At 44.5% G+C, this 18,578-nt stretch overlaps 1 protein-coding gene across 1 annotated transcript in view; it reads right to left on the reverse strand.

Moving 5' to 3' along the window:
- The window catches only part of C19H19orf12 (chromosome 19 C19orf12 homolog), a 56,585-nt gene that overhangs the window by 22,257 nt on the left and 15,750 nt on the right, over window positions 1–18,578 (reverse strand). The window lies entirely within an intron of this gene.

Genomic DNA, 18,578 nt, shown 5'->3' on the forward strand with positions numbered 1-18,578 from the left:
AAAGCACTTATCTCTGCCGAGTATCAAACAAGTTCAGTCAGGTACTAGTTATGAGTAGACTGGCCATTATCTTATTCGCAATCAGTGGGATTCAGGATTATTGGTTAGACCTCAGAAATGCCAGCTGGGATGGACCTATAAAACATATATACAGTATACATACAGCCCCCATTGGCCTGGAACGGCAACCACAGCAGTGGAGCTGTCATGGCAACCTGCGGATGCAAGTAAACAAAACCGGCCCCGGCCTGCCAGGGGCTTATCCCTAGCAGGCCTGTCATGTACGTGCCAAAGAATTGCCAATCCCTGTTTAGTCCTTCTACTTCAGTAGATATATGAGCACATATATAAACGATGTCTCAGGTTTCTCAAACTGGATAAGCTACCAAGTTAAAGGAAATCAGGGCAATTAATGACCAGAAATACCACGTATCAATGTGTTTCAGTGGCCAATGTAAGTATGCGTGGGCTTCATTCTGGTGCTCCGCAGCAGACAACAGACTGATACAAAACATCAAAGAAGCCAAGGGCTAATGGGCTCCCGCTTGCCCTCCAGAAGTAATGCTTTTTTATACGTGCAATTTTGTTCAGTTTCTTCTTCCTTTAAATTTTCTGTAATTCACTAATATTTTAAGAAAATACGATGTGTTGTAGATCTCGAGTCAGCTAATCAGCTTAGACAATGATAAAAAGAGTAGCCAGAGCAAATCTGCAGCTTTTGTGTATGGCGACACACACTAATAGTGGCAAGAATGATAAATTACTCCAAGCGTAGAGAATTTGAATTTTAACGTCCCCACACCCCTTCCTCAAATAACATAAAAATAAAGATCTAAGAACTGGGAGGCATATGTGAGCTAATTTATGTAAAATCGTGCGTCCATGAATACATGACCAGTGCCCTTAGAGCTAATCTCTGGGAATGAAACACATGGACAATTACAAGGGTTAATAACTGAAGCCCACAGCTGATGATCTCATTTGAAGTTCTACTTGTTTAAACTAAATGACCTAATTCAAAAGGTAGGTAATGCCACCGAAAAGCTCGTATGCTCATAAGCCAAGGGCAGGACAGCGTCTCACACAACAAATGAAGGTTATGCCTTTAAAAAAAAAAATCAAAAAATCAAAAATGCTTTTTTCTTAAACACCAAATGTGTGGTCCTGAATATTAAACTCTAACTAAGCTCAAAATCAGATTGTTAAAAATTACACAACAATTTCACCAAGAGGTTTTAAGCCATTCTACACAAGATGCCCCAATTCAAATATTCTCCATTACAAGGCATTAACGACTGCCTTGAAAGAGGCAGGGTAGGCACTGCCAGATAATATTTCCACACTATACGGTACTGTAATAATACGGTACTTTATTATAAAAATGCACTGAATAGATCCTGGAAGTTCTGAAAGTCTGCACCTAATAATGGCTAAGACAATCCACCTCAACTGGTTTACTCTCATCCAAAAACCATTTACGTGTGAAATTTACTGTATTCACTAGACAAAAGTTATTCATGCAAGACACATGTTCAATAATTCTGCCCCTAATTTACTTCTCTCATCTGCAAATTATTCTTTATTACTATGACACTGAATGGAAATAGGAAGTACCAATTATTAAAAATGTCATATGTGAACATACCACAATGGGGTTTGATTGCACATGTAGCCTATTGAGCAGTCACAAGCCTTCCCTATTCCACACACCAGTTTCCTTCCAGCTCACCTGTTTCCTGCAATTAGATGTGAATTTTAGTAACTGAAACTATCTGCCTCCTCTTCAGTATACTACTTAGATCACTGCATCTGTTGACTCACCGTCCCTGTCAGTGAGCCACGTGTGGAGTTGATCAAGAACAAATTCACACAGAACTGCTTACTTACCAATTTTCAAAAATGGGATAATGTAACAACAGCCTAATCGAGTTCCGCATTGTAATTCAAACATTTGTTTTAAAATAGTCAAGAAAAGACATCCAGTTAAAATATTAACAGGTCTGCAAACAGCATGTCTGCAGCAGGCTGGATGCTTTAAATCAAGTGATTTAAACTACTGATTTTATCATGATTTAAATCAACAAACAGGAAACCCTATTTTACATAAGTAATTTTAATCTTGTGTTGCATGTGTACTCTAGTTATTTCCTAAAGAGAGGTTAAATTCTCATTCATTGGTAACCTATTAAAAATATGTGATTTGCAACAAATACCATTGTACAATAATTGTTCGGGTACTTCCTTTTGGTAATCAGGTACACATAACATTTAAGTAATTATTATAACTTAACATTTACATTTATTCAGATCCTTCATTTTGACATTCCATTATGTTAGATGTTGGTTTGAAATCACTCATTTTTTATTACTAGATCATTTTTTATACCGAATTCAGTCAAGCCTGCATTGTTGAAGGAACTGGAACTCAATGAAAGATGTTCAACCCAGCATTTTTAAAATCTAATTGCTTATTAGCTAAGCAAAAGTTTACCTTCAAGTGGCTGGATACATAGAGGCGAAAAAAAAGAGTAGATGTTATCAATGTATATTTTGAATTTACCAGCTAGCTGACTTTCAAAACAAAGGAAGCATATCTTAGTGAACTGACAGATTGTTCTGGTCAACAAGAGCCAGATTTCAAGAGAGATTTAGATAAAGATATAAAGAGGCACTAGTTGCGATTTTCAAAGTGCCTAGGCACCTAACGCTGCTTAATGCCCATTGAAATCAAACATAAGCCATATGAACGCCAGAAGGTTCCACCCCCCCCATGGGTCAACGTTAGTTTCTCTTCATCTAGCTCTTTCCTTCTGCCAAAACACCATCTCGGGTCCCCTGAAAAACATGTTGGTTTGAGGATTGGCCTGCTAAAGCCAGGGTTTTGAGAGTTCAATCCTTGCGTGGGGCATTCAGGGAGATCTTCGTGTTTTTTTGTGTTTTTTATGGGGCAAAAATGTGTCTGGAGATGCCTCCTGCTGTTAGCAGGAGGCTGGACTAGATACCTCCTGAGGTCCCTTCCAACCCTGATATTCTGAATGTCCCTCCCTCCCCTCCCTGCCGCTCCTCCTTCCCCTACGTCAGGGAGTATCCTTTTTACACAAGCAAAAAGCCATTGTTCTCCACGGTTGCCCACTTGCGGCCTCCTCACATGCCAAACTCTGATAAGTACATCCAGGGGTTGAGCCAACTCTCTTGGTTTGTAGGTGGATGAGCTAGCTACTGATCCACACTCCTCCTTGCCCATGGTGCCTTCCTGTTAAAATTCCATTCTGAATTAACACACCATATGAATTCAGAAAATAGCTACAATACTTCCCAAAACAACCTATACAGCATCATTACAGGCTTCACAATTATCATAACAAGCCAACTCAAATCCAAACTCCGTGACCCATCTTCAAATCAAGTATGTATACAGATAACCAATAGCATTCCTGCTGCTAATTACAGCCACCTCTACTCGCTAGCTATGTGACTGACTAATGGCAGTGCGTCACCAACCAGTCGATCACAATTGACTTGTCAATCCTAGAGGATTCCCAGTCAATTGGATCTCCAGCAGCAAAGTGTGGCTGCCACTTAAGGCAGACTCCCTTTGTCTACCCCCAGCCTCATGCCGCTCCCAGGGCGGGTTTCCCTCGCATTGCATGCGCTTCCTGCCTGCAAGCACACTCCACAGCTCCCACGGCCGGGAGAGCTGCGGGCGGTGCTTGCAAGAGGGGCAGCGTCACGGAGCCATGTCCTCCCCCATCCAGGCGACACACTGGCCCCGTTTCTGGGAATGGTGTGGTGGCGGGGGGGCAGAGAGCCTCCTGAGTCTCGCTGCGCCCACCGCCGATTGGGAGCTGCCAGAGGTAAAGTTGCTGCCAGTGGTAAGGCCAGGCTCCAAACCCAGCCCTGATCTCCGGAGCCAGCACCCCAATCCCTAGCCCCTTCCACAAGCCCAGCTCCCCATTCCCGTTCTGTAACCTGAACCCCCTCCTGAACCCCAAGACCCAGCCCTGATCCCCAGCCAGTACCCCATACTCTTCTTGCAGCCCAACCCCTGCCCCAAGCGCAGCCCAGAGCCCCCTCCCACCACTGCACCTCGGTCCCCAGCCCAGAGCCCGCACCCCCACTCCTGGCCCCATACCCCGGCCCTGTAAAGGATGGCGGGCAGGGCTTTTCAGGACAGGGCAGAGTAGACCCTGGATGTGCCCTTAATTTATAAAAGCGATCTTGGGTGTAAAAAAGCGTTGGAGTCCACTGCTGCTAAGGTGACAGTAAAAAGCAGTGACGAGACACTCTGACAATTGTTGGCAGATTCTTAAGTCATATCTAGTAGAAGCATACATAGCACCTACGAGTGATCTTCACATTGTATCCTGATTTGAAGTAAAGAATACACACCTAAACGCCCAGGAGGGAAGCTCAAAGGCCTCCCCATTAGATCAGCCTCTAATTTCTAATATTATCCCTTTATGCATTTCCAATATACATTAGCATATTCTTAATTTCATAATCATCCATTAAATGGCTGTTGATTACAGAAGCTTTTGAGACATCTCCCCTAGTAACTCTGCAGCTGATGATTGGCCCTGCGTTGTTACACAGTTCACCATATGATCCCAGAGACTAGACGTCTACCATAGTGACTCAGAAGTCCACATAACCTCCATGGTTATCTAGGGGCAGAAGTCCACAAACTGCTGTAGCAGAAGCGTGCCCAATTAAAAAGAATTCCAAGAGTAAAAACATAAAACCTATCTACAAAAGGAGGATCTTCCTCTCTAGAGGAAGGGCCACAGGTACTTCTGCTGTCTTGAATGGACTGTGCGCCTAAAATCCTAATCATTTACATGTAACCTAGAAACCACTTGGCAAGAGTCCCATGTTTTTTGCAAATAACGCTCACCTCAGACCACACACTCGTATCAAATTTACAAGGATATTTACCCGATGAAGAAGTAACATGCTAAACATACCTATGACAGCTTGCAGAATTCATCAGTTCAGAATCATTGCAAGATGTATGTACATGGTAACTTTTCAGTATAATGTACTTATTCTGAAGTATGGCTTTATGGTCTTGGAGTAAAAGGCTTGTCTACACTGGCCAATGTTACAGTGTTGCCAACTTCTCACCCAGGCGTGTGAAAAAAACACCCCCCTGAGTTGCTTCAAGTTCAGCACTGCTAAGCACAAGTGTAAACGAAATTTCCCCAGTGCTTGGAACTACGCTGCTCATTGAGGTGCGTTTTTTAACACCCAACGAGCAGCGCTGCCACCAAGACCACACAAGCGCTGCACCGAGACCACAATTAAAGCCCAAAATTTAGTCACCAGTATCTGGATGACTCATTCAGGCAAATAGAGAAAGCTGTCATCCTTCCCTAATCAAACCAGTGATGCTAATGAAAGGTTATAATGCCTCCCCTTGGCCAATCCCAAAACAGTCAATGGAAAACCAGCAGAGACCAATTAAAAACAACTGAACCTAAGTTGTGAGGGCGAAAAGAAAAAATTATTAGGCAGGCATGGAGACTGCCTAAAACCAAAGAAAAAAAAACACCACCAAAAAGACTCACCTGCTTCTAGAGAATGACAAGACCCTCCTTGCTGAACACATCAGGATTAAACATCCATTAATCCTGCATCCTCACCTCCCCACTTTATACCAGCTAGACAATGGACCCAGTAGTCCAGTGCGGATGCTTCTAGAGTTAGAGCTGCAGCTTGGGAGCCAAGAACACATGTTCTATTCCAAATTCTACCATGGGTGAGCTGGTGTGACCTTGGCTAAAGTTAATCGATCACTTATTTGCCCCATTTATCATTCGCTTAAGATAGGGATGCTCAACCTTCGAACAGCCATCACATCTCTCTGAGTATAACATATTGCACAGGCTTATTTAAACTATGAGGAAACCATCTTTAACTGTATCCTAATGTAAATCTCATCCTTCCATATTCTCACATTTTCCTGCTTCCCAGTTGTCCTAGAATTTCTTGACTCTAAGCATATCTGGGGTCAGAAGAATACATCTTGTGTATTCTGGATGCCCTACAATTATAACAACTTGCATCGTATGACCAGCCAAAAATGATGGCTGTCAAGTTTACAAACCTTGTGGGCAAAATGGCAAAGAAGAACATCTTCTAAGGACCCCAGCAAGCAACACAAAACTGTGCTCATCTGATACATTCAAAAAGTTTCTTTAATATTCAGTCTAAGGTTTAAGTATTTGCCGAATGCCAATTCTTTATACTTTCTTGCGGCCTGACAAAATGTTAATAAATAATCTCATTTCAAATAACTACACCCACAAAAAAGCATAGGTTTTGGTTTTATCTTTTGAGAAGAACATTTTCATACCTACTACGGAAAAAATCCCCAAATCAGACAACAGCTCCACTTTTTCAGCCCTTTGGGAACTCTAAGCAGGGAAATCTCCCACATCAGCGTGAAAAGCCTCTGGAGCTGGGGTTGAGGCCAGACACACCCTGTACTACACCAGCCAAAATGTAACGGGGAGGAACGCACGGCCCTAGAGGCTTGCTACACGCATCGAGGCAGGCCTGCGTTCGGAGTTCGCGGTTGTGCCAACAGGGCTTTGTGGGCCCCGCGTGACCGAGGCTGGCCCCAGGGGTGGCACACACACATCTGGCCACGTGACAGCAGTTTACACCCCGAAAAGGGGTCACTGCCCGCCGGCGATTGTGCGCGCAAGCCGGACCTCCCGACTGGGCTCCGGCGAGGCCCCAGCGAGAAGCCGAGGCAGGGCGTCTGGCCACGGGAGCTGGCAGAGAGGAGGTTGCTGCGCTCGGAGCCGCATTCAGCTGGGGCTACCGCCGTACCCCCGTCCCGCGCGCGCGCGCAGAACGCGCAAACCGCGGGGTGCCCGCGGCAGGCGCTTCTTTCTCTTTTAGACACCCCGCCCCAGCAGCCCCGCTCCTTCTGTACCCCACGTCCGTGCACCCCAGCAGCCCCCTCTCCCCCCAGCAGGCGCCGTGGTCTCTGGCTGTAGCCGCCGCGGCCCCGTGCCCCGCCAGCAGGTGCCGCGGGCGGCGGTGGGGGGGGGGGGGGGCTCTGCTGTACGCGCCCCGCGAGCCTGCGCCGCGCAGCGAGCCCGCGGTGTGTGCGTCGTCGTGGTAGCGCGCCGCGCGCGGCTCCCCCGCGAGCAGCGCGTGGGGGCCTGCTCTCTAGCGCCGCGCGGCGGCCTGGGCCGCGCGCCAGCAGCGCGGTCGTCTGTTGGCCGCCGCGTCGCCGGCGCGGTGCCGCGCGGCTGCGCGCCGCGGCGTGCGTGCGTGTGCGCGCGCCCGGCGGGCGCGTGCCGCGCGAGCGGAGCAGCGGATCTCGTGGTGGTGGTATAGCGGCGGCGCGGGTGGGCGCGCGCGGCGGGCGTTGGGCGTGTGGGGTGGCGCTGTCTGGTGTGCGCCGTCTCAGATAGCAGCCCTGGGGTCGGTCGTGCGTGTAGCGCCCCGCCGTGCCGGCGCAGCAGCGCGGGGGTGGCGCGGTGTAACCTACCGCGTGCGCCGGCGCGTGCCGCGGCCGCGTGTCCCGCGGGTGTGCTGGTCAGCCCAGGCCGCTACCCTTGTGCCGCGGTTAGTCGGGAGGCTGGCGGGCCAGTAGCAAGGGCCGGAAGTTTCAGTTGCGAAGCGGCCCGATGCGAGCGGCGCGCGCGGTAGGAGCCGGCGGGCGTGGCTGGGGGGTGGGGCCAGGGAGCGAGAACGAGCGGGGGGCGTGAGTGGAGGGTTGTGCTCGTCCCCGCCGAGCGCCTTAGGTTTGCCTACACAGCCGCGCGGGCGGGTGGGCGAGAGCGCTAGGCCCCTCCTGCCCGTGAGAGGGGCTTGGAAAGCAGTTCAGCCGGCAGGGTGCCTCTGCTCTCCCATCCCCACAGATGCCTGAAGTAGTTCCGTGATTCAATAGGGTTTAACAGCTTTGGTTCAATGGCTCTCCGCCCTCCCGCCCGTCCAGACAGGGCCCCAGCAGCAGAACCCTGGGTCACCGCTTAGCATGATTGTGCTGTATTGCCCAGCTCCCCAGGGAATGGGGGGTTTGTTTGCAAAGTTAGCGTTCGAGCCCCTCGCCCCAGCGAGCAACCCGGAGTTGTTGTCTGCTTTATCCTGCACAGACTAAATCACCCCTGGGGAAGCACTCCCAGCAGCAGGCCCCCACAGATACTAGCAAATATTAGTTCACCTGTATGATTTCACTTTACTGCAACTGCGTTTGCTATAGTACGGGGGTGGGGGGGGGGGGGGAAGCAGGGGGCAGGTGTTCATGGTGCACATTGTTGGCATCCTCTCATCTACGAATCTAGACATGGGAATTGCAGGCTACCCTGTAGATGGTTTTCAATGTCTCATGTGACTGAATAGGCCAAGCCAAGATTGGCATGATCTTTGGCAATTATTGCAAATGTATATATCTTAGTTGGGAGCTGCTTGTTTTCTACAGGGCTCTTTTCTCTTCAAGCTGTAGGAACTAGCTCCTGTCATGGACTTTGATGCATCTGACAAAGTGGGTATTCACCCACGAAAGCTCATGCTTCAATACTTCTTTAAGTCTATAAGGTGCCACAGGACTTTTTGTCACTTTGATACCCTGATGGCGCCACTTGTTATGATCACTTGCCAAGATTTCCCATTGGTCTGGATCAATACCAAATTCCTTCATATCTCACTTGCATGTGTCTTTATAGCGAAGCTTGGGATATCCTGTTGTTCTTACTCCCTCTGATAGCTCCCCGTATAGCATGTCCTTAGGTATGCATCCGTCTTCCAACCTACTCGGATGGTCCAGCCAGCACAGTTGTCTTTGCTTGAGTAGGGCTGTCATGGTTGGTAAATCTGCCCTTTGAAGAACATCTGCACTGGTGACTAATCTTGCCATTTGGTGTTGAATATACGGCATAAACAACGTAGGGGGAAACTGTTTAACCTTTTCTCCCGATGAGCATAAGTTGTCCATGTTTCCTGCCATACACAAGTGCTGAAGATGCAAGCTTGGTGCACTAGCATTTTGGTCTTGATGGTCAGCTTTGAGTTGTTCCATGCTCTTTTAGTTAATCTGCTAAAGGTGGTGGTGGCAGCCTTTCCAATGTGAACATTTAGTTCTCCATCCAGTGAGAGGCTGGTGGTCGCTGTAGAACATAAATATCTGAACTTTTCGACTACTTCTAGCTGGTTTGCATTTAGGGTGACTGAAGGATCTTGTGGAATCCCCTGTCCTAATAGACCCATTTTCTTGATGTTGATGGTGAGTGCAAATGCCTGACAAGCAGCTGACAGGCAGTCCGTCCATGAGTTCTTGTAGTAGATCTTCATCATGGGCTATGAGGGCAGCAGCATCAGTGAACAGAAGTCCCCTGATCAGAGCCTTTTTTACTTTGGTCTTTGACTTAAGTCGCGACAGTTTGAAGAGTTTCTGATGTAATCTTGTGTGGAGAAACACTCTATCTTTCATCTCCTTAAATGCACAGTTCCAGAGTACCGAGAAGAAGATTCCAAAGAGTGTAGGGGGAAGAACATATCCTTGTTTCACTCCACTTTTCATCTTAAAGCTGTCCAAAATGGACCTGTCAAACTGGACAGTTGCTCTCATGTTGTTATGGAATGAATGTTTAAGACTTAACAGGGTTGGTGGGCATCCTATCTTTTCTAATATCGCAAATCAAGGTGGATAAAAATCAATGATTTTTTTAATCATATTTTTTAATTTAAAGATAGTTTTTTAAATTATAGCTCAAAGATATCTGATAATGGAATAAAGATTATAAATATTTATTCTATAGTGTGAGACAATATGTTCATGTAATGTTTAAGAAAAGTTTTGTAAATGAGTTCCAACAGTTCATAGATTAGAGACCCAATCTTATGAAGTTCCAGGGGCTTCTGTATAGATTATTTAGGTTAATCTTTCTATCTCCCAATGGAACTCAGTACTCAGTCTAGAAGATACCATCAGAGATGCTTAGTTTTGCAGTTCTCAAACTGTGGATTTGTGTCTCTGGAGATAACATGCTTGTTAACAGCAAAAATGTGTTTAAATAAATATATAGAGGTGAGAAATAATAGACCTCAACCCTATTGTCCCTCTGCAAATTTGTGTACACAGAATCAATCCCTTACCTCTCTCTAAATGTGCAAAGTTTCAACGAACAGACAATTGTTGGGGGTGGAATAGATCTGGACAAGGAGAAGACATGTGGATAGAATAACCATGTGAGAGGAGGACAGGGCGGATGAAACAAAAGTGAAACTTATTGAGCAGCTACTCCAGAAATCTTGACGGTCTTTTGAATGTAGCCTATCATTGATGTGAGATCTCCCATTTACCATTTCTCTCACTAGATGGGGAACACTTATAACGGCCGCAGGGCCTAAAGAAGGCCAGTTTGGACTAAGAGCCATTCAAAACAATGTTTGCTGTGGCATTCTTAAAGAACGGTCACACCAGTGAGGGGATGAAAGTCATTTAGACTGTTCAGAGACTGTTGATTAATCTTCCACTTTAGACACAGTTCTTCTTCCTGCTGCTTAGAAGAATATATTTTCTTCCTTTGGACTAATTCATTCCAAATTGAGAAATCGTTTGGGACCTGAAAAAGCAGGAAAGCTTGTTTTTCTTTTCCAGATTATGAACAAACAGAAAAATGAAGGTGAAGATGACTGAGTTAGCTGCAGAAGCCAATATTTTAAGTTTATCATGTTGACCTGGCTGACAAAGTCAATTTAATGTTTTTTTTAAATATTTTATTAAACTATTTTAGTTAAAAAACATTTTAACAAAAACAAACCTGATTTTAAAAAACTTGAATGTTTAACTAACTTCAAAAATTCATGTTTGTTTTGTTAAAACATTGTGTTTGCTGTTGAAGAAAAAATCTAGAATACATAACGTTGTTGTTTTAGTTAAATAAAACAATTTAAATGTCTGTCTGGTGATGTTCTCCTCTTAATACAGCAGGAGTCCCCAACGAGCTGCCTGAGGGCGCCAGGGTGCCTGCCAGGGAGTCTAAGTGCGCCTGCGTACTGGCCGGTGGACGAGAATCTGCCGAAATGCCACCAAAATTCGGCGGCATTTCGGCGGCAACGCCTCTAGATGATGCCGCTTGTCAGCGGCATTTCGGCGGATGCTCGTCCGCCGCCACAGTCCTCCGTGGCTTGTCGTCTGGCGCCTGCCAGACGAAAAAGGTTGGGAACCACTGTAATACAGCATAGCAAGAAAATCCTCCAAATATTAATGACTAATCTGTTGAATTGGAGATAGTTTACCTCCCAATGACTTCATAAATATCTGCTTCACTTACCTTTGGTAAATGAAATAACCAATCATTCATTTTCTGATATAGCTGTAAAACTAATCTGAAAAGATTTCAACATAAATCACTTAAAAATGTATAGTGTGTACCTTCTAAAAATGAAACCTACATCTATCTCTGAGTTGTGAAGACTATGTACTAAGGTTATAACAACCAACAAGAATGAACTTTTATGTAGAAATCCATGATTAAATCAAGTCTTCCTGACTAGTGATTTAAATCAAATCCACCCTGTTGCAAATAAACCTGCTTTGCTGGCCATGTACACATGTAACACTGGGATCGAACCTGGGACTTCTGAAGCTTCATACATGAGCCTCCACTGCATGAGCTAAAAGCTAGCTGACTCTTAGCTAAGGCTGTAGTAGACTTGTTAATCTTTAGATGGTCTAGGCTATAATGGCCCAAACAATGTAATAACACTAAGTGTGAGCAATACTGATCTGAATTCTTTACGGCTGAATATAGCAATATTTTTCTATAAAATAAGATATTCAAAGCCAGAAGTAACATACTCTGTTTACACTCCTATGCAAAGAATAGGTCACTAGCCTAATCAAATGTAATCTCTTTGGTATTTTAAAGGTCTTGATTCGGCAAACACTTGGGGCCTGTCTACATGGGAGGTTTAAATTGCACTAACTTTAACCAGTGCATATTCAAATGACCTTCATATATATGCCACACTCTTTCAAAGCACTCTAATTGACCAAGTAATATGTATTCCATAATCCAGTTTGAAAGCGGATTAAGTTAATTGTGGATGAGTTAGTGTGGACTAATGTTCATGTGCCCACACTGCTCATTCGCACTAGGATGGCAGTTCGCCAACTGCTATCCCACACTGCTTTGCATGTCATCAGGATCAGCCTGTTTACCTGTGTACTCTCCACTCTTCTGAGGTCATGTTATCCAGATGTCATCTTCCCTGTTTAAATGCTGGCCAGAAACCAGGACCGGTCCATTTGCTCCTGGATTCGCATACCTCAGCATTTGAGCCGGGTATTACTACTTCTGTACAACCTGTACTACCATACAATGACACGGGCACCTTCATAGAGCTGTGCAGAAATCACTGAGTTTTCCACCATCTCGGGAGAAGCAAGGGTGCAGAAAGCCCTTACAAAAAATCACAAGAATAAAGCAGTATGTATGGACATCTCTAGAAAGATGGCAGAGAAGGGTTCCAGCAGGAACCCTTTTCAATGCTGCAACAAGAGCAAAGAACTCAAAAGCCTACACAAGAAAACCAGGGACAAGACAGACCTCTGGTAATGCTAACAGGACCTGCCTATACTACAAGGAGCTGGACTGAGTAGTCTCATTGTGTAGTCCAGGAGTGTTTATTTCACATCCTGCCTGCCTGAGGAGGTCAGCCTGAGTTTGAGCATTCTGTTGGATCTTGGCCCTTGTTTGGGAAGCTGTACCAAGCATCCAGGGAAGCATCTGCTACTTCTAGTTGCACACAAGATCCTTAGTGTTATTTACTGAAAATTTTTTTAAAAAAATGACTTTGAGAGGGTTTTCATATGTTTTTTTCTTAACCCTCCCCTTCCCCCAAATTTTAGCTAAGCAACTCAAACAAATAAACAAAAATGCAACCAAGGAGTGTCCCTAGACCAAGCAGGCTCATCCAAGGGTACCTCTGCCCTCCCTTCATCCTGGTTTGTTTCAGTCATCCATTTGGTGCGATATGGCGTGACAGTCTGATACACTACCATATGTAATCAAGCAAACGATGAACTAAAAGAATGTTGGACAGCTGTGTCACATATGGCTTCAGAAACAACACAATGTTTCTTAACAACAGTAAAATCTACAAAAAGTTGTCTACTGTAAAAAACAAACAAACAAAAAAACCCTAGGTTGTGTTTCCAAAGCATGGATTATTAACTGATTGTTTTTGTTTCTTTGCCACTGAAGCCTTATTATAATACCATCTCTCTGATGCTAAAGTAAACCATCTCCCATTAGACTCCTCTGTGGGAGGTGAGAGGAATGAACGAGGAAACCAATAAGAAAGAAAGCTTCTCATCTCTGTGTCTTTCTTTCCCTCCCTGTGGTTACTCTTGGGACTTCTTAACCTCCCACGCTTTATATGATCACATAAAATAACCCTCTCAGGGTAACATCTCAAAATGTTACAGGCCTACTGGTGCTCTTGGTTTTTATGACTTACATGCAAAAGGCATTTAATTTAACAAAACAAAACAAAAAAGAATAAAGAAACAAAATGTCATGTAAATTGTTTAAAAGGCGAATAATTCCAACTGTAAGCAGCTTTCCAAAGGGGGGAGGTGTTTGGAGCACTGGAGTCTGGCAATATTCAGGGGAAGGAAACTAAATGCTCACTTAAAACTCCAATAAAAGACACATAGTCATAGTTTATTAGGGGCAGGTGACTGGAGATTTCATTAACTTGCTATATTTTTTCCAAGGTAAAATACCAGCAAAACAAAGATACAAATATTCAGTAACGATGAATGTATCCTAGTTAGGGTATGATATTACTGTAAATATATATGCACCACGGGTGAAATCTTGGCCACACTGAAGTAGTCAATGAGTGTTTTGCCACTGACATCCCTGCAGCCAGGATTTTACCCGGTATGTGTATAGCAAACTGCACCGGATGACATAGGTAAGGTACTATCATTTTAGAAATATTCTAGTTTCAGTACTAACCTATTCACTCTAACACTACGTGTCAAAAATTCCCATCAAACTTTTTGAATAGGCTGGCTAGATATTGAGGAATATATAGCAGAAAAGTCAGAGTTGTTCTTGTTGAAACAGAAAAGTATCTAGTACAATAAACGAAATATGATTTCCATTCAAACTGCTTTTATTACACAGATGGCTCCATCTGGTGGCTACATTAACATCTTCTAACCCTGTTATGTTGTTTTACATTGCCATTTGGAAGAAAGCTTTTAAACTGAACAAACTGACAATTATTTTCATTCTACGTAGTTTCTATCAAATTATGTGCTTTAATAAACATAGATTTGCCTATCTATACTTCAGAATCACATGGTCCAGTTTTAACCAATAACTAGTGCCACACCTGAGGCAGAGTTTAGTCTGCTCTGTTAATTCAAGGCACATTGTTCTGGTCTCTGGCTCTTGGACGTATAGTATATTGTCTTCCTAACTGGAGGTGACATGATCTGTAACTAATGAAAGGATAATCTAAAGTTGTTTCCTTTTGGGTTATTCTGGAGATCATTTTGCAAACTTGACATATATCAGAAGTGTGGGTCAAAAGTGTGTAGTGGGAAGGCTTCCTTTGGGAAGTATATTAGCGGAAGGACAATATTGTGTGTAGCAGCTATTTCAGACAAAAATCATCGTTAACTCAGTGTTAAATTTGCTGAAGTAACATATATAAAAATACTTAACTACAGCAATAGTTTTAAGAAAATCTAAGCATTTGCAAGGTTTTGTAAAGGTTTAATATGTATAGTACCTGTGGAGCGGTTTGGCCAGGGCTCGTCCCTCTCCGGGGTGGTGGGGAACCACACCACCTCGCTACTTCTGTCCAGTTGTTGATGGGGAATTAGCCTGGCTGTGGGAGTCTCTTGCTGCGGCAGAAGTAGAGGCAAACACAGATAGTTATTTGCGACCAGCCCATCGTCAGCAGGCAACAGTGAGTCAAGGGCTAAGGTCCTCAGGCAGGAGCTGAGCAACAGTATTTAGCAAGCCCAGTCCCTGGGTCAGGGCAGGCCAGCAGAGAGTCAATGACTCAGGCAGGAGCTAAGCAAACAGTTATATGATTAGCAGGCCCAGGCCCGGGGTCAGGCCGGGGCAGCAGAGAGTCAGTGGCTCAGGCCCTCAGGCAGGGGCTGAGCAAATGCAGGTAAACAACAAGCTCAGGTTCTTGGCTCAGAGGGGCTTGGGAGAGGGGGAGAATACCACCCACAAGCTGGGCGCAGAGGCGGGACACAGGCCCACCCACTCCACTGCGTCTCAGCCTGGGGCCCTAGCAGCGGCAGAAGACCTGCTGCTGCAGCAGTGGGGATCCTGGCTCCAACAGACTGACATAGGCTTTGGCAGTGCTGCAACCAGACTTGAGTTGGCTGCCCCCAGGCTACTTCCAAACTCCCCCTCTGGAGGTACCTGAGTCTCGACGGTGTCCTCCGGGGGGGTTAAGCACCATGGGGTCCTCTGGGTAACTGGCAAGGGGCAGGCTGAGCAGCTCCTCTGAGCTCTGGGCCACGTTAGGCATCAGCAGGTCAGGCCAGTCTTTGGGTCTGCCGTAGGTTGCCAGGGTCTCCCAACTGGAAGTTAGGCCAGAGGCATCTGGCCTCTCCGGCATCCGTTCCTCGAGTGAGCTCTGAGGTCGGGCTTTTATACTTCCTGTCCTGAGCCTGGACCTTTGGGGAGTGAGCGCAGGACTCACTGGCTCTGCCCACTCTGGTGTTGGGAGGGGCTCGTCCCTTTCTGGTACAGTACCAATTAAAATAGGTGGCCATTATAATGTATACAATCAGACAACAGCATCTATGTGAACATTCACCTTCAACATTACATTTAATAACCTTAGCTCTGATGTTAGTATGAACTCTTTTGACACAGACATCACTAATATATTACATATAGTCCAAAGTATTAAAATCCTGGCCTACCTAAAGTATGTAGTTAGTATTACATGTCCATATCATTTTCATTACTTCAGCAAATGTCAATTTTCAGATAATGTTTTTTGTGGAGGAACTTCCTTGTTTTTAAAGAAGAAATATAACAAGTCTTGTCGGTGTAAAATCAGGTTCACACAGGAAAACTTTATGCACTGTGTGATAAAAGTTTCTATGGCCTCAAACTCACAGAGGATGTTTTATGTGCTAGGCACCTACAGTTTTGTATGGTCCCAGGCACCAATTTGCGTAGAAAATATTATATTAAATGTTTCTCTTCTATGCACCTTCAGGATGATCCCTGATCTAATCAGCTATTTAAGGAATCACAGAAGTGAGTTGACTGACAGAGTTACAGTGGGGAGAATAGTACCTTTAACTTGTAAAGCCATGTTCACAGTTAAATAATGTAATCATTCTGATCTTAATAAGTACACAAGGAAGGACTTAGACAGTCACATATTCAAAACAAAGCACCTCGGGACACCTACAGAAAGGTAGCCATACTCAAAATACCCATAAAACCCTGGATCTTCCTTGCAGCAAAGGAACATTTGCATTTGTACACTAATTAATTGCACATGCAAGTTGGCAAGTATGCAAGAACCCAGTTTGTGCATGTAAATGAACATTGCAAAGGAAATGGCACCTTTAAAAAACTGTCCCATAAGGCTTACTGGCAAAGGACAAGTAAGAGAGAATTAGAGAAACAAGGTAATGAAGCAATTTGCTGTATGCTGATAGTGGACTTCAATTATGGTCTTTTATAGTAACTTGCAAAGGTCTACTGAATTTAGCACTGTGTATTTAGAGAACTACGTGACTATTCCAAACAGTCCTGAAATTTCAAAGAGTAATCATATTGCTTATGGGGAAATGAGGGAAAACCCATTTTTCAATCTTTTTTCTTGTTTTTTCATTGCTTAACTTGAAACCAAAGTTTAGTCTTGTTTGTCTAATGTATGTCTAGATTGATTGGGTGACTTCATCAGTACATATCATAGAAGCAGCAGGAATTTACATTTGTTTAGTTGGAATTCAGTGGCATTAACAACAGCAGTTCAAGGCAGCCCCATTGTGAGATAAAACCTTGCCATAATCTCAAAGTGCAGTGCTCCTGGTTCTTACAAATATATTTCTTTTCTGTTCCTGCTGTATTGTCTTCCTTTGTTCCCTTTTCCAATGTCAATACATTACATTATTTATTTTCCCAGTCATACTTGTAGTATCTTTCCCTTCTCCCGCCCGGCTTCCTAGGAATTCTACAGCTTAATATGTAACAAAAAGAAAAGAACAATCAAGAGACAGGACCATGCACTAGCAACCAAGTTTGCCACATATTTTGGCTGTCAATACTTAATGTAAAGGGGAAGAGGTGCCTACTGCCATTGTCAAGGATCTCTGCCCTTCTGCAGGGGATAATGGAAAAGAAATATCACTACTGCTGAGACCCTATCCTTTACTCAGTGATAATGTCAGGATCCAATAAAACCGCTACTGCTTGTAGTAGAGTGTGCTGGCTCCCAAAAGAGCAGAGATTCCTAGCCCGCTCGCTACTGGGGCTCAGCCCTTTCAGACCAGGCACTTAGGATGGTTGTGTTTCCAGGGGGATCATCATGTGACCAAGAGCTTTGTGAGTATGGGGAGCACTGGCTGGAAAGCTCTCCCCTAGATTTCCTCTTACCCTAGTGTTTTCCTGGGTATGTGTGAAGGACTAGCCATGGGCAGATTCTTCAATCGTTCTCCATAGTCTCAGGCTTTCTTTTAAAAAGAAAAAATAAATGTCTAGCTGTCATGGTTGTAAAGAAAACACTTCAAAAGCTGCCAGGAGTGTAGCTGGTATAGAGATGTCTACCTGAATTTGCAGAAAGCCTGAAACAATAGCTCTGAGAAGTGAACTTCCCTGATCATTTCAGCAGGCTCTAACTCAGATGCTAATGGTGATGTTTTAAATGTCAATATTGTTAACTATTTCACTGCTTGTCAAAGCATGTCAGAAAGGAGAGAAGTATCATATTATGAAGATCTTTGCCAGTGTTTCCCAAAATGTGTGTGGGAGTGGGAAGCATGGAGAAGTAGTCAGGAGGAGGGAGATGCCATGACAGATGTATTAATGAGGTCTTTAACGACACATAACAGGACTGCAGGGGTGCAGTTGGCTTAAATTCTCTGAAGAGTGGCTGAACTTTTAGAAGTTTGGGAGACACTGCTCTAGATGGAACGGAACACCACACCCAGGAGGTATGTGGGTTACATAATGCATTTCTGAAATTGCAGAGTTCCTGAAATTTGGTTCTGGATTTTCATAAGCACAGTGCACTCTGGAACATCAATACAGGGAAAGCCTCACCAGGAAAGAAAAGGTGAGTGAAAAGTAGTGTCATGACATACGGACGGAATCACAGTCCTTCTTAAACAGAAGGCATTTATTATGGAAAAGAGTTACAACTGAGCTTCCACATGGCTTCAGTTCCAGCTTTGTCTCCCTTGTTTACCAAAAGCTACACCTTGTTTAGAACTCTGTACAACGCAGAGATATAGTTAGGTTCCTAATTCCATACTCAGGCATTCTCACATGTGGCCAGAATTTCCAGAAGTTCTAGAAGCTCCCATTGATGCTCACTTTTAAGTGTCT

This window comes from Chelonoidis abingdonii, chromosome 19 (assembly GCF_003597395.2).
Source record: "Chelonoidis abingdonii isolate Lonesome George chromosome 19, CheloAbing_2.0, whole genome shotgun sequence".
In the NCBI taxonomy this organism is placed as follows: Eukaryota; Metazoa; Chordata; order Testudines; family Testudinidae; genus Chelonoidis; species Chelonoidis abingdonii.